The sequence below is a fragment of the Grammomys surdaster genome, unplaced genomic scaffold (assembly GCF_004785775.1).
Source record: "Grammomys surdaster isolate TR1022 unplaced genomic scaffold, NIH_TR_1.0 313, whole genome shotgun sequence".
NCBI classification, from domain to species: Eukaryota; Metazoa; Chordata; class Mammalia; order Rodentia; family Muridae; genus Grammomys; species Grammomys surdaster.
Window position 1 is genome coordinate 65,256 of NW_021604732.1, and position 13,029 is coordinate 78,284.

Below are 13,029 nucleotides of genomic sequence, written 5' to 3' on the forward strand. Positions count from 1 at the left end.
AGAGAGAGAGAGAGAGAGAGAGAGAGAGAGAGAGAGAGAGAGAGAGATTCGCATAGACATACACAAAAAGCATATTCATAGCTTGAGCTGTTTTGAAATGTTAGCAATTTTAACTTATAAAGGATAAAGCCGAGATGGGGAGATGGCTCAGTGGGTAGAGGCATTTGCTACCAAGCCTAATGACCAGAGAGAACTGACTCCCATAGTTGTTCTCTGACTTCCACGGGTGTATGGTGGCATGCACATGCTCCCTAATACATAAACATAATAAGATAGATAAGTGCTTTTTTTTAAAAGACGGGGTTTCTCTAAGTAGCCCTGGCTGTCCTGAGACTTGATCTGCAGACCAGGCTAGCCTCAAACTGAGAGATCTACCTGCCTCTACTTCTCCAGTGCTGGGATTCAAAGGTGTGTCTCATCACCGCCTAGCAAATAAACTATTTAAGAAACCTATAGCAGAATAAAGGCTAATGTGTCAATTCCCCTTCAAGCCACTTTCCCTGTATCAGCTAGCTTCTGTTTAGCAAACTGCTCAAAGGGAGCGGGGTACAGGGAAGGACAAAAAGCTTGTTTATTTGTGTCTATTGTTCATGACATCTGCCATCCAATTAGATGAAAGGGGAGCGTTCCTCGGTTATGGCATCTGGCATGTGCCTGTCTTCAACACACTGGAAACTGCTTCTCGTTCTTTGCACTATCATCAAGCAGCACAAGGGAGTCCCTACTTTGAAGTTAGGAAATGAAAGGCTTGACAAGGTCAAGCTGTGTCTGAACCACTCAATTCTCTTGCTTCCCCATGCAAACCTCCATCCATCCTCAGGAGCTGCACCTTCTTCAGCATCCTGGAACATCTTCCGTCCCTTCTGACTACAGACCGCACTGATGGAGCCATTGCTTGGTAACCCATGTCTGAATCCTGCAACTTCCTGTCTAGTTCAGCCCCAGTGGAGGCCAAACCTCCTGGGAAGACACTCCTTTCTTGTCAGTCAGCTGCCATTTGTTCTCCCTTCCCGTTCCCACTCACCAGGATCAGGGTGATCAACTGTCACAGCAGCAAATCTGGGCAACCGGCACTGAGCACTTACTGGACACATACTCGTTGCGGTGAAATACGCTCGCAAGTCTGAGACTTTACTTAATATTCCCAACAATCCAGCAGGAAATTCTTTCATCTGTGAATGATGAAGATGAGGTTCTGAAAGGCTGACTTGCCCAAGGCAGTATTCACAATTCAAACCTGTCAACCTTCTGAACGTGCTTCACTTCCCCTGAGCTATGCTGGCACTGGCTGGAGCGGCCCTCTGAAAGCGCTCTGAAGACCCATCCCAGACAAGAAAACAAATGAGGCAGCAGGGCAGCTTTTACATCTCCGCGACTTGGTCCAGCTTCCAGGAAGGCTTGATGCTTCACTGTCTGACTCAGCCAGAGAGCCTACCAGCACTGCGCCCGGGAAAGCTGACAGAGTCACATGGCTCTCCATCCTGTCAGCTATCCAGGTACAGGAAAGGGTCGAGACTGCAGTGGTTCTCAAGTTTCCTAATGCTGAGACACTTTAATACAGTTCCTCGTGTTGTGGTGACCCTTCGTTGCTACTTCCTTACAATTATGCTACCGTTATGAATCGTAATGTAAATCATCTGTGTTTTCGATGGTCGTAGGCCTGTGAAAGGTTCATTCAACTCTCCAAAGGGATTTGCATCCATGAGTTGAGAACTGCTGGTCTAGGGTGAAGAAGGTACCAGGAATTAAGCTGATGCAGGGAGAAAAGTAATTCATTTCCTGGCATGCTTAGAAGTTGGTCTAGGTAACCATACTCAAACTCACTGCCAACAAAAGGTCTGCGTGGGTGTAGGATAATAAGAGAGCCCAAAGTGCATCAGCCAGAGGAGAGACCACGCCCCCAACGTCACTTAACAAGTGTGGAAGAAAGTCAGTTCATACCATGCTGACCTGCCTTCATTCATATCCATCCACCCAAGTTCTGCTACTCAATGTCACCGGCACAGAGGCAAGACAACAGACACCACCTTACAGCCTATATGGCACCACAAAGCTCAGCCTGCCCATGGCGAGGAAAGGCCTCACTGAGAATATTTATAGACTTGTTAGAGATAGAACTTCAGGCAGGACACATTCTAAGATGTGAAATTATTATAAAGAAGTTCAATCAGTGTGTTCCTGAAAATGGGAGGGCACCATGGGTTACTAGAGAGAGGGCTTTCTCATTCTGAGTTATTGTAAAATATATGAAAAGCTGAAATTTGCCTATGGGAGTTTTGTGTTTCCTGTATATAGGTTTTCCATCCTTGGATTTTTGTGCGAGATGATAATAAACTGTGTGTATAGGCCAGGATGTAGCTCACTTATAGAGCACTTGCCAACTGATGCAGGGTCTGAGGTAAACTCTAGGCATAAACTAGTAAATAAATAAATCCTGTGTATATGGAGAATACAGTAAAGGGTTATGAAAAAAGCTAATTCTAGGACCTAATATTTGCCACAGGTTTTCCTTAAAAGCAAGCAGTGATTAAGAATTAAGCATACAGTAATGTGCAGTAAATTTTCTTCTTATTATGAAATACCAGAAATTAAAGAGGTAATTAACCACATTATGGTTTTCTATTGAAAATAAAACAACATACAATAATAGCAATAGAACATACATGTTAGCACTGTAATAGAGTGATTTGCTGTAGGTGTTTTTGAGGGGGTTATTTGTTTGTTTGTGTTGTTGCTTGGTATTGCTGCTTGGTTTTTTTTTCCAAGATGAGGTCTCTCTGTGTAGTCCCAACTGTCCTGGAACTCCCTCTGTAGATCAGGCTGGCCTCCAACAATTTGCAAAAGCTTTAAGCAGAAGAAAAGAGTGGAAATTTTCAGAACAAAAAAAAATTTCTTTTTATTCAAAGTTTTAAAATTCACTAGTGTGGGTGCTGGGAATCGAACCCAGGTCCTCTGAAAGAGCCAGTTCCTAACCACTAAGCCATCTCTCCAGCCTCCTTATTTTCACTTTTATATGATGTTGTCAGGTACTAAGAAGTCTTGACTTTTTACAATTATCTCAAAATGGCAGTGCACATAGCAGTTTAGTGTATTACAAAACAACAAAACTTCTCATAGGAGCATCAAAAATTCAAATGAGGATAAAACAGCCAAGGACATGTTTTCACCCTGGCCCAGCTAACAAGGAAGGCAGGAATTGATTCCAATAGAGTCTGGAGTGAGCAATCTGGGAATGAGCTGAATTCCAACAATGTCTTGGAATATCTCAAGGGGATGCCTCTGATAAGGCCAGCAGTCAACAGCACAGAAACAGGTCATTTCTTTTTCCCAGAATCCCCTGTTGGAAGCCACTAGCAGGGAGACAAGTCAGCTGAAGAGAGCAGTAAATTAAACACACATCAGTCCATTGGCAGTTTGGGTTCCCAGGGGACAGCAGAGTGGCTGGCTGCAGTCCCGATGAGGGGAAATACAGGGACACAGAAAGCCCATCCACCAAGCAGTCAGCCGCCGGTTCCTGTCAGCTTGTTTAGAAGTGACACGTTCAGCTGACCCAGTGTGTGCTAGGTCAATATACTGTTTTTCTCTGCCTGGACATGGCTCTGTTTCTTCAAGGGAGAAGTTTGCTAAGGATTTAGTGTACAGTCTAAATGTGCTTACAGACACTGGCACCTTTGTGCATAATATGTAAATTACATAAGCTATGATTTTAAGGGGGGCTGGTTTTGAGACTCTCACTATGTAGCCCTGGCTGGCCTGGAGCTTTCTACACAGATCAGGCTGGCTTCAAACTCAGAGACACCTTCCTGCTTCGTCCTGCCTCCTGCTTCCTCCTCCTGCCTCCTGCTTCCTCCTCCTGCCTCCTGCTTCCTCCTCCTGCCTCTGCAGTGCTGGGATCGAAGGTATGCACCCCTATAGTCAAGCACTGAGCTATTTCCTGTCTCTGTTTAATATTCATGCCTGTGTCCATAAGAATTTCCATTCTAACTCATCAGCACTGAGGCAGCCTCCTTGAATCCAAGCCAAAATAAGACCACTCTTACAAACCCATAGTAAAAGAGTGACTCTGGTAAAATAAACTTTTCTTTTGTCTGATTTATTCCTTTTGGAAAAAGAGGTGAGGGTGGGAGAAGAACTGAGAAAAACTAGATAGATAGATAGAGACAGACAGACAGACAGACAGATAGATAGATATAAATATTTAGCAAATATATAAATACCATTTTTACTATCTACAATGTTTACCAACAGTGTGCGTGTGTGTGTGTGTGTGTGTGTGTGTGTGTGTGTGCGTGGCCCACGGAGTAGAGAAAAGGACATCAGATCCCTTGGAGCTGGAGTTGCCAGCAGTCATGAGGCACCCAGTGTGAGGCTGGGAAGGGAACTTGATCCTCTGCAAGATCAGTATATACTCTTAGTCACTGAACCAACTCTCCAGTCCCCATGATAACTGTCTTAAAATTCTTGCAGAGAAATAGTGAAAGACAAAAATGTCACCAGGGGCCGGGCGGTGGTGGAGCACGCCTTTAATCTCAGCACTTGGGAGGCAGAGGCAGGAGGATTTCTGAGTTCGAGGCCAGCCTGGTCTACAGAGTGAGTTCCAGAACAGCCAGGGCTACACAAAGAAACCCTGTCTCGAAAAAAAAAAAAAAATGTCACCAGGGTTTAAAGTACAGGGACTATGGGTGACCTTTTACACATCTTTAAGACATTGTCTCTAAGGTGCATACATTTTATTATTAGGAAAAAGATGGAGATGCAGGGGAGAGGGCAGGGTGCTCGTCCTTAGACTTTGAAGGTACTAAAACCTCCTAATATCACGGTTAAAAGAAAAAAGAAAAAAGCCGCTGGGTACCTGGATCTCTAGGATTTAGCATAAGTCTGCTAGTAAAACAAAGTTTCCAGGCACTCTAGGAGTCTGTGTTACAAGTTAATGTTATCTTACCTAGAATTGTGTGCATTTCTTGCCCCCCTAAGGGGAGCCCACAATCCCACTGAATGATAGGATTCCATCAATACGGTTCTCGGCCTCCACTTTGATCGATTTTTACGATATGTGGTGATAAAGGGTGTAAGGCAGAAATTGTTTCCAGGCAAACTCAACAGGTACATTGACCTCCCCACCCCACAGTGAGGTAGCCTGTGCTTCCAACAAGAGATGTGCTTTCCTTCCCTGTTCTGAGTTGTCAGTGAGATTTGGGGAAGAGAGAATACAAAGGAAAACATAAACTAGTGAAGGGAACTGGGTGGATATTGGCATTCTCCCCCGTGCCAACGGAGACTAGACATGTAGAGGTCCCTCTTATCATCAGATCCTGCTGGCTCACTGTGTGCTCAGCACAGTGACAAACAACCCCCTCCTACTTCTTCCTGACAGGTTTGTCACAGTAAGTCTTGAAAGTTATGAACTACAATAACTTTATTCATTTATTCCCCCAGAGAAAGAATTGTTCCTATTCTTGTATACCAACAAATGGAGGAACACAACTGGTCAACTTAATGTCTGTGAAGTGTGGTTACTGTTTGGACTGCCTAGGAAGGCATTGAGAATACTGCTTGCAGAAAGTGTGTAGTTTCTGTCTGTGTCTCTCCAACCAATAGCTTCTAAGTGATATGACTAGGGTCCTTTTATTGCTCCCAACTTTATGAGAAAAGGGAAGTATTTTTAAAGTATTTTAGCATATCAGTCATAGAGACCTCTATAAATGTGGATGCCTGAATGTGCTAACTTGCAATAGGGCCAAGTTGGTAGGTTGAAAAATATCAAGAGTAAATTGTATCAAGGAGTTCTAGAAGAAATTGTGTCAGAAGTTCTAGAAGTTCTACATAAGACAAGATGTAACTGGAGGGAGGGGCAAGAAGTATCTTCAGCAGTTTCAGAAACCCTTGAGTCTAATTAACTCAACCAAACCTCACAAGAGACCTTGTGATGAATTCCCGTCTAGTGCGATTTTCCAAGCTACCACTAGAGGGCACTCCTGCCTAATGAAGACCAAAATCTGACCACACACTTGTTTAGTATACCAAGATTAAAAATTAATCTAGGAAGTGAAATTATGAATGAGTTTCATTTACTTCTAATTTTCTACATTTTACAATGGATTTTAAGTTAACACATTACTTATATGATTACTAAAATATTTATAAGTAAAGAACCGATGAAAAGTGGCGCCCCACCATCAACGATAAACGGAGTGATGATCTGGATAGGCCCTACCCCAAAGACGACTCAAGTGACCAGCAGGTACTTCAAAATGTTTGAAATGTCAATATCCTTAGCCAGCAGGAAATGCAAAGTAAAACTGCTTTGATGTCCTATCTCATCCCAGTCAAAAGGGCTATCACCAGGAAAACAAACGCTGGAGGTGGTGTGGGAAGTGAGGACCTCTTATACCGCGCTTGGGAGAGTGTGAGCTACTGGAAATATAATTAAGATATGACTCGGCTGTGTCACTCCTGGATATGTACTTGAAGAATTCTGGATCTACATACCTCAGCGATACCTGTACATCCATATTGTTGCTGCTATATATCTACAATAGCTGAGAAATAAAATGGCCTGGATGCCCATCAGGCAGATGAACATGTAAAGAATTGTGGTGTGTGCATACAATGAAATTTCATTTAGCTGTAAGGAAAAAAATCACAACACTTAGGGTGAAGTAAACAGAGCCGGAGATTGTTATGCTACACAAAATGAGCCAGGCTCAGAAAGACAAATACTGTCTTTCCTCTCATGTGTAACACTGATGTAAGTGTGCGCATGCCTATGTTGAACGAAAGACGACCATGACCTGAGAAAAGAGGAAGAGACCTTAAGAGGAGGAGAAGTGAAGGTAACGGAAAAAGACAATGGTTCTCAACCTTCCTAATGCCCTGACCCTTTAACGCACGTAGTTCCTCATGCTGTGGTGACACCCAACCATAAAATCATTTTTGTTGCTATTCCATAACTGTAATTTTGCTACTGCTATGAATTGTAATGTAAATATCTGATCTGCAGGATATCTGATATGTGACCCCTGTGAAAGGGGCCTGCACCCCCCTCACCCCGACAGGGGTCGAGACACAGAGGTTGAGAACCACTGGACTCAGGGCCATGAAAGCAGAAAGGAGGGTGGTTTGGAAGAGGGCAGAGGGATGAGTGAGGGAAGCAGAGAAGAGGGGACATAAGGACAACAAATGATGGCATTCACGTGCGAAAATGCCACAGAGAAAGCCAGGGCCCCCAGTGTCAATTAATTAATTTAAAAGTTATTTTTAAGAGATTTGTCCTGTGACCTGCTATTTGATGGAACAGATAAAAGAGCCCGGGTGTAATGTGTGTGTAGCTGGCACATGACAAAGTATTGATTCTTATATCATCTCAGTGGAAGAAATGTGGGTCACTAATCTTTCCATTTCCCTATGGATTCAAATTCTCATAATAAAAAACTTGAAAAAATACTTCAAATATAAAATTGGCAAAAGTTGGGGGTGAATAAAATAATATTCGTATCCATTAATTCAAAGATAATTTCTATCTTAGTAATACAGTGAACATCACTGAGAGAACACCATACTCACCCTCGGGTACTAATGGGTAAATATCAGGAAATTCTTATCCTTGAAATATTTGTTTAAGCATTCCATTCTGGTTGCAGCGACTTCTCCACTTCAAGGACAGAACACCAAAGCCAAGAACTCCAACCGGTTACTATTTTAACTTATCGAATACTTTCAAATATAGTGGCTAAAAAAAAACATTCATTTTGCTAGTCATGGGTTAAAAAAATGAGGAAAGGCTTGGCTGGCTAGCTGTTGCGTCACACCAAGTTGTAGCAGATACTGGCTCAGGCTCGGAGCTTCAAAAGGCTCCACAGGACTAAATATCAAAGATGGTTCACTCAGCAGCAGATACTCCCACCAGCCATCCCATCTGGCCTCTCCAATGAGGTAGTCTCAGAGCACCGAGATTTCTTACAAGCATAGCTTTCAGCCCAAGGTTCTAAGCCAGAGGCTCTCAACCAGACATGGCAAACCCTTTGTGGTTTGCATACCAGATATTCTGCGTATTTACATTACGATTTATAACAGTAGCAAAATTAGTTACAAAGTAGCTTTGAAATAATTTTATGTTTGGGGGTCACCACCACATGAAGAATGGTATTAAAGGGTAGCAACTTTAGGAAGGTTTAAAACCACTGTTCTAAGCAAACCAGGCAGAAATCACACAAGCTTCTTTGTTGTTGATATAGCCGGACATCGGATACCCTCCAGAGAGCTACATGTAAAAGGCTTGGTCCCCAGAGTGGTGTGGTGGGCAGTGAAGGAGCCTGTGGAGATCTACTATCACTGGGGGTTGTATTTCCCAAAGCGAGCTGTAGGACCCTGGCCTATCTCATCTGTCTGCTTCCTAGCGGGAGATCTGAGCACTCACACTGGCATGCATCCTACCTCCAGGCAGCAGAGTGGCCCAGCTTAGACTTGAACCTTCCAAATCACATGCCAAAATAAACCTCTACTTCCTAGATGATCTATGTCTACTATTTTGCTATGGTGGCATAAAAGGACTAATGTACCTTCAATAACCTAGCTTTGCATATACACAGCTTAACTTCTGTTGCAGTTTTGGGTAGGATGGGGCAGTTGTCCCCAGTGTGTGCTAATTGTTTTCTTCTAGGGAGGAGTGGAGGGCTGTGGTGAGGTCTTGCCACTCACCTTAGGGCCTCTGTTCTTCCTTTTTCCTAAGTAACAACTCTGATATATAATTACGCTCCCAAGAGGTATATGACCATATCTCCACACTCATGAATACTGCCTGCCTGCTAACCATCCTCTCCCTCTTCCACATTAGCTGGACACACTATGGGCAAGCTACAACTATGGGATCTAGACTAAATTCTAGTGGATGGAGTGCGTGTGTGTGTGTGTGTGTGTGTGTGTGTGTGTGTGTGTGTAGGGGGGATGATATGGGCACTGGTGTAATTCTGTGAAGAACTGTTTCACCTACTTTCTTCTTTCCTCCTTCCTGATGTCTAGATCCATCTTGGATGGCAAGCTGAGAGCCATATGTTGAAGATAAGTCCTTGGTTCATCTGTGTGTGCCTGTCAATCAGCATTTCTGTAGATGTGTGTGGCCTTTAAGAAAACTACTCTTGTGTGATCCTGAGAAAGCCTCACCACCACGACAGGACAGTTCTCACAGAAGCCAGCAGGGGTTACCAGAAGTCATTTGCCTTTTCCAGATCAGGCAGGATTCTTAATGGATAACCTTCACTCCCATTTTCCTTAGTAATATAGGAAAGTTTAACTAAAAATCGATTTAGCTGGTGGACTTCTTTCGCAATCTCTTTCGCCGATAGCATGCCTGTGTGGTGCTAGTGGCCATGAACCTTCAATCAGGCTCTGACTGCAGCCCCTCCTTTGACCTGTCTTCTTTCTCCCAGCCTAATGTGTGTGGTAGCTGAAACTCTTGCAGCCAAGAACCTAGAACAGAGACCTGTGCTAAGGAAGGTGAGAGCCCGACACATAGGTACCTGAGACCCTGATGACTTAGAAGTCACTATGCCAGGCTTACATCACCTCCATTTCCTTTGTTTTTTTAAGATTTATTTTAGTTGTATGTGTGTGTACCACATGCTTACTGGTTCCCCTGGGAAGCATAAGATGTCAAATCCCTTGGAACTGGAGTTAGATGTAAGCTGCCTGGTGTAGGCACTAGGAACTGAAGTGGCTCGGGCAGTACATACTCCTGACCGATCAGCCATCTCTCCAGCCCCTAGCTTTCATTTCTTTAGGCCCGTATTTCCTGTTGTAGGCAGCTAAATCTAGTTCTTAGTCGCTTACAGTTTTAGTAGGAAGAGCCATACTTCAAATGAGCAGAGTGGGACAAAGCAGACCAACCTCAGTGCCACGTGGTCCCCACTCACTCAGCCTCTAAGGCTGCCGCTCAGCTTCCTTTAGGCCTAAGAAGTGAGAGATCCATGGTGAACACCAGGAAAAGGAAGCAACAGATTTCCTTCCACATATTAGATCATCTTCATAAGCTTCCAGAAGATACTACTATCCTGACCTCATAGACAGTGTTGGCAGGACCACTGTGTGATCCAGAGTGAGACTTACAAGACAATGCGCCCAGTGGAGACTCCAGCTCAGGCCATCACATCTAGATAATCTGTGCCACCAAGCTTGACCTCTGAGCCTCGGGGAAGAGAACATGGCACTTGATCCCTTAGCAGAAAGGGCCTCTCTAACCTCTGCTTCCAAACATAAACTCCCTGCCATTTGTCCAGGCTAGGCAAGTGTGCTGGGTAGAAAACAGGGCCAAGGACTCCCGGGTAGCAAACCACTTGGCGCTACACAATTCCCATCTGGAAGCCTGAAACCCTTATTTCTTTAAAATGAGGCTAATATTATGTTACATAAATTAGTTATGTAAACCTATATAAGTTAAGTATTTGCAGAACTTTATGAATTTGTTGATAAATGAATGTTCTATTTGTGTGAGAAAGAAGTCTGGTAGGATCCTGCACCACAGTGCAAATCTGATAAAGAACGGGCCACCTTGTCTGGCCTCAGTAGGAGAGGATGGACCTAGTCCTGGAGTGACTTGGTCCTTCGAGGGGATGAGGAGGAGATGGGGAGGATCTGCATGAGAGGTACTGGGAGCAGAGGGGAGGTTGATATTGGGATGTAAAGTGAATGAATTTTTAAAAAGCTGTTTAAAAAAGGTATAGCTATTATTGTAATCTGTTTTGTCTTCATAAAACAAACACGTAATGAAGGGAGAAGACATTCTTAGTAAGTTTTCAACTAAGCATGGCAATTGCTTCCTAATTCCCACCCTCTCAATCTTCCCTAAGAGCTTCAGTTCTCCTGGGAACTCACCCAACAGGGATCAGATGGGCAAGTCTATTGAAAACTCAGAAGCCTTGCCACAGAGACCTGTAGAGAGAATCTCTTTTGTCTATATGGAAGTGGCACCTGCCAATAATAAGTCTGGTGGCCTATAGTTTAGGCAGAAAATAGTAGGTGGGACATCCAGGAAGCAGAAAGGATTCTGGGATAGTGCCAGGCTCAGGAGATTTGCCCAGGAGTGATGAGACAGACATCTGAGCATAGGTAACCAGCCCCGTGGCAGAATGTAGGCTAGAGTAAATGGGTTATAATGATCTAATCAGAGAAGAGCCTAGGTATATGGCCAATTTGTAAATGTGTTTTGAGTCTGAATCTCATTTCTGGGAGCATGGAACTGAGAGGAAGAACCACCTAACTTCTACAGAGGCCACAGCCAAGACACCTATCTATGCTAGGGGGAGTCACTCCATAAATGAGATGTCAATGGGACCTAGGTAAGAGGGCAAGGGCATGCAGAAGGCATAGATAGGGAAGCCCACAGAGTCATGAGTGAATGGGCATAAGTGACCTCAGAGTGACTGTGGAATCTCTAAACCCAAAGGTAGAATACAATGACAGTTACCAGCATGGTGTTTCCAGCTGGCACGCCCACTTGGTTTCCACAGGAGCACTGGGATTCCTAGTCAACTTTGCTCACATGACCTTCAAGAGTGCCTTAACAAGCAGCAAGCAGATCCCTTGGGGGCATACTTCAAAAGCAAACAGAATAGGAGAGACCTCAAAAAGGCACTCATTTCAAGGAAAAACTGAAAAGCCCAGGCTGTTCTTAAGTATCTGTGCAGCTTTAGCGGGCCTCAAGTTATGCCCTGTCTATTTGGCATGCTTTGTATTTCCTGGACTCACTCTAACCCACCCAGCATCCAGGGTAGGAGACCACCAGCTGCAGAGTCTGGAAGTCTGGTGTCACCTGCTGCCTTGGGGTCAAATGAGGCTGGGGAGGGAAGAGGTGCTAAAGAAGGCATTAAAGGACAGAATGGTATCTCTCCTTTATATAACCAGTAACTCGGCTGTTTACAGCACACATTCCATTCAAAACCTGGGTCTCCCCCAACCATCCCCCTATGGGCCTGATCAAGTTCACCTCTATTATACCTGCCTCTCCTTTGGTGAGACCCCAGCAACACAGTACTGGCAGTGCTCAGAACAAAGCATGTGGCCAGTGACTGATAAATACATTAAGTGCTGAGACCATGAAGTCCGGACAAAGTACTCCCTACTCAATGGTCAGGGATGATGTGTCTCCTCGCCAATCCTTCTGTCTATAGCTACAAACTCGTTTTAACATCAAAATACGTGATAAGTAATCCACCTCATAGCAACAAGGGAAGACACAACCAAGGCCACGAAGTAAAAGGCTAAGATGTGTGAAATGAATTCTACTCTACAGTCTGCATTCCTAAGCCCCCAGACAAGGCCACTAGCTTCCACTCCTCCCCTTCAGGAGAGAGCTTACCCAGCGATCTCTGACCATCAGTGGCAAGATCTCAATTTGATTCTGTCGTTAAGTCGGTGCTGGGGAGGTAACTCAGCTAACAGAGTTCTTGCAATGCAAGCAAGAGAACCTGAGTTCAGCCCCCAGACCCTATGTAAAGATGCCAGTTGTGTCAGCACTGGGAGGATGGAGACTGGTGGGTCCCTGGGGTGGGTCCCTGGTCAGCAAGCCTAGTATAATGGCTAAGTTCTCTACTAGTGGGAGACCCTGTCTCAATAAGTAACATGGACAGTATTCTGAGCGTTGATAGGACTCTCATAAAAAGGCATCATTTGTACACACACACACACACACACACACACACACACACGGAATAAAACTTCCCAGAGAGTGCTGCCTGTGAAATGAGTGAAGTTTCAGTAAACATGGAGGGTGGGACAGACGTGCTCTGGTTGTCACTAACACAATCAGGAGCCTTAGGTCCTGCCACACAGCCCACCGCATATGCACTGCAAACCCTGGATTCACGGGCAGCTTATGGAGTTGCTCAACAGATGCTACCTGAGCCAGCAAAGGGTATACAGCACTACTTGGAGGGTTTACATGCCAAGGTTTTGTTATTTTTGTTTTGCAGACCACTCCCAGACCTACTTACCAACTGAGGAGCCTGTGGCCAGCTTGAGATTAACAGCAGGCCTGCA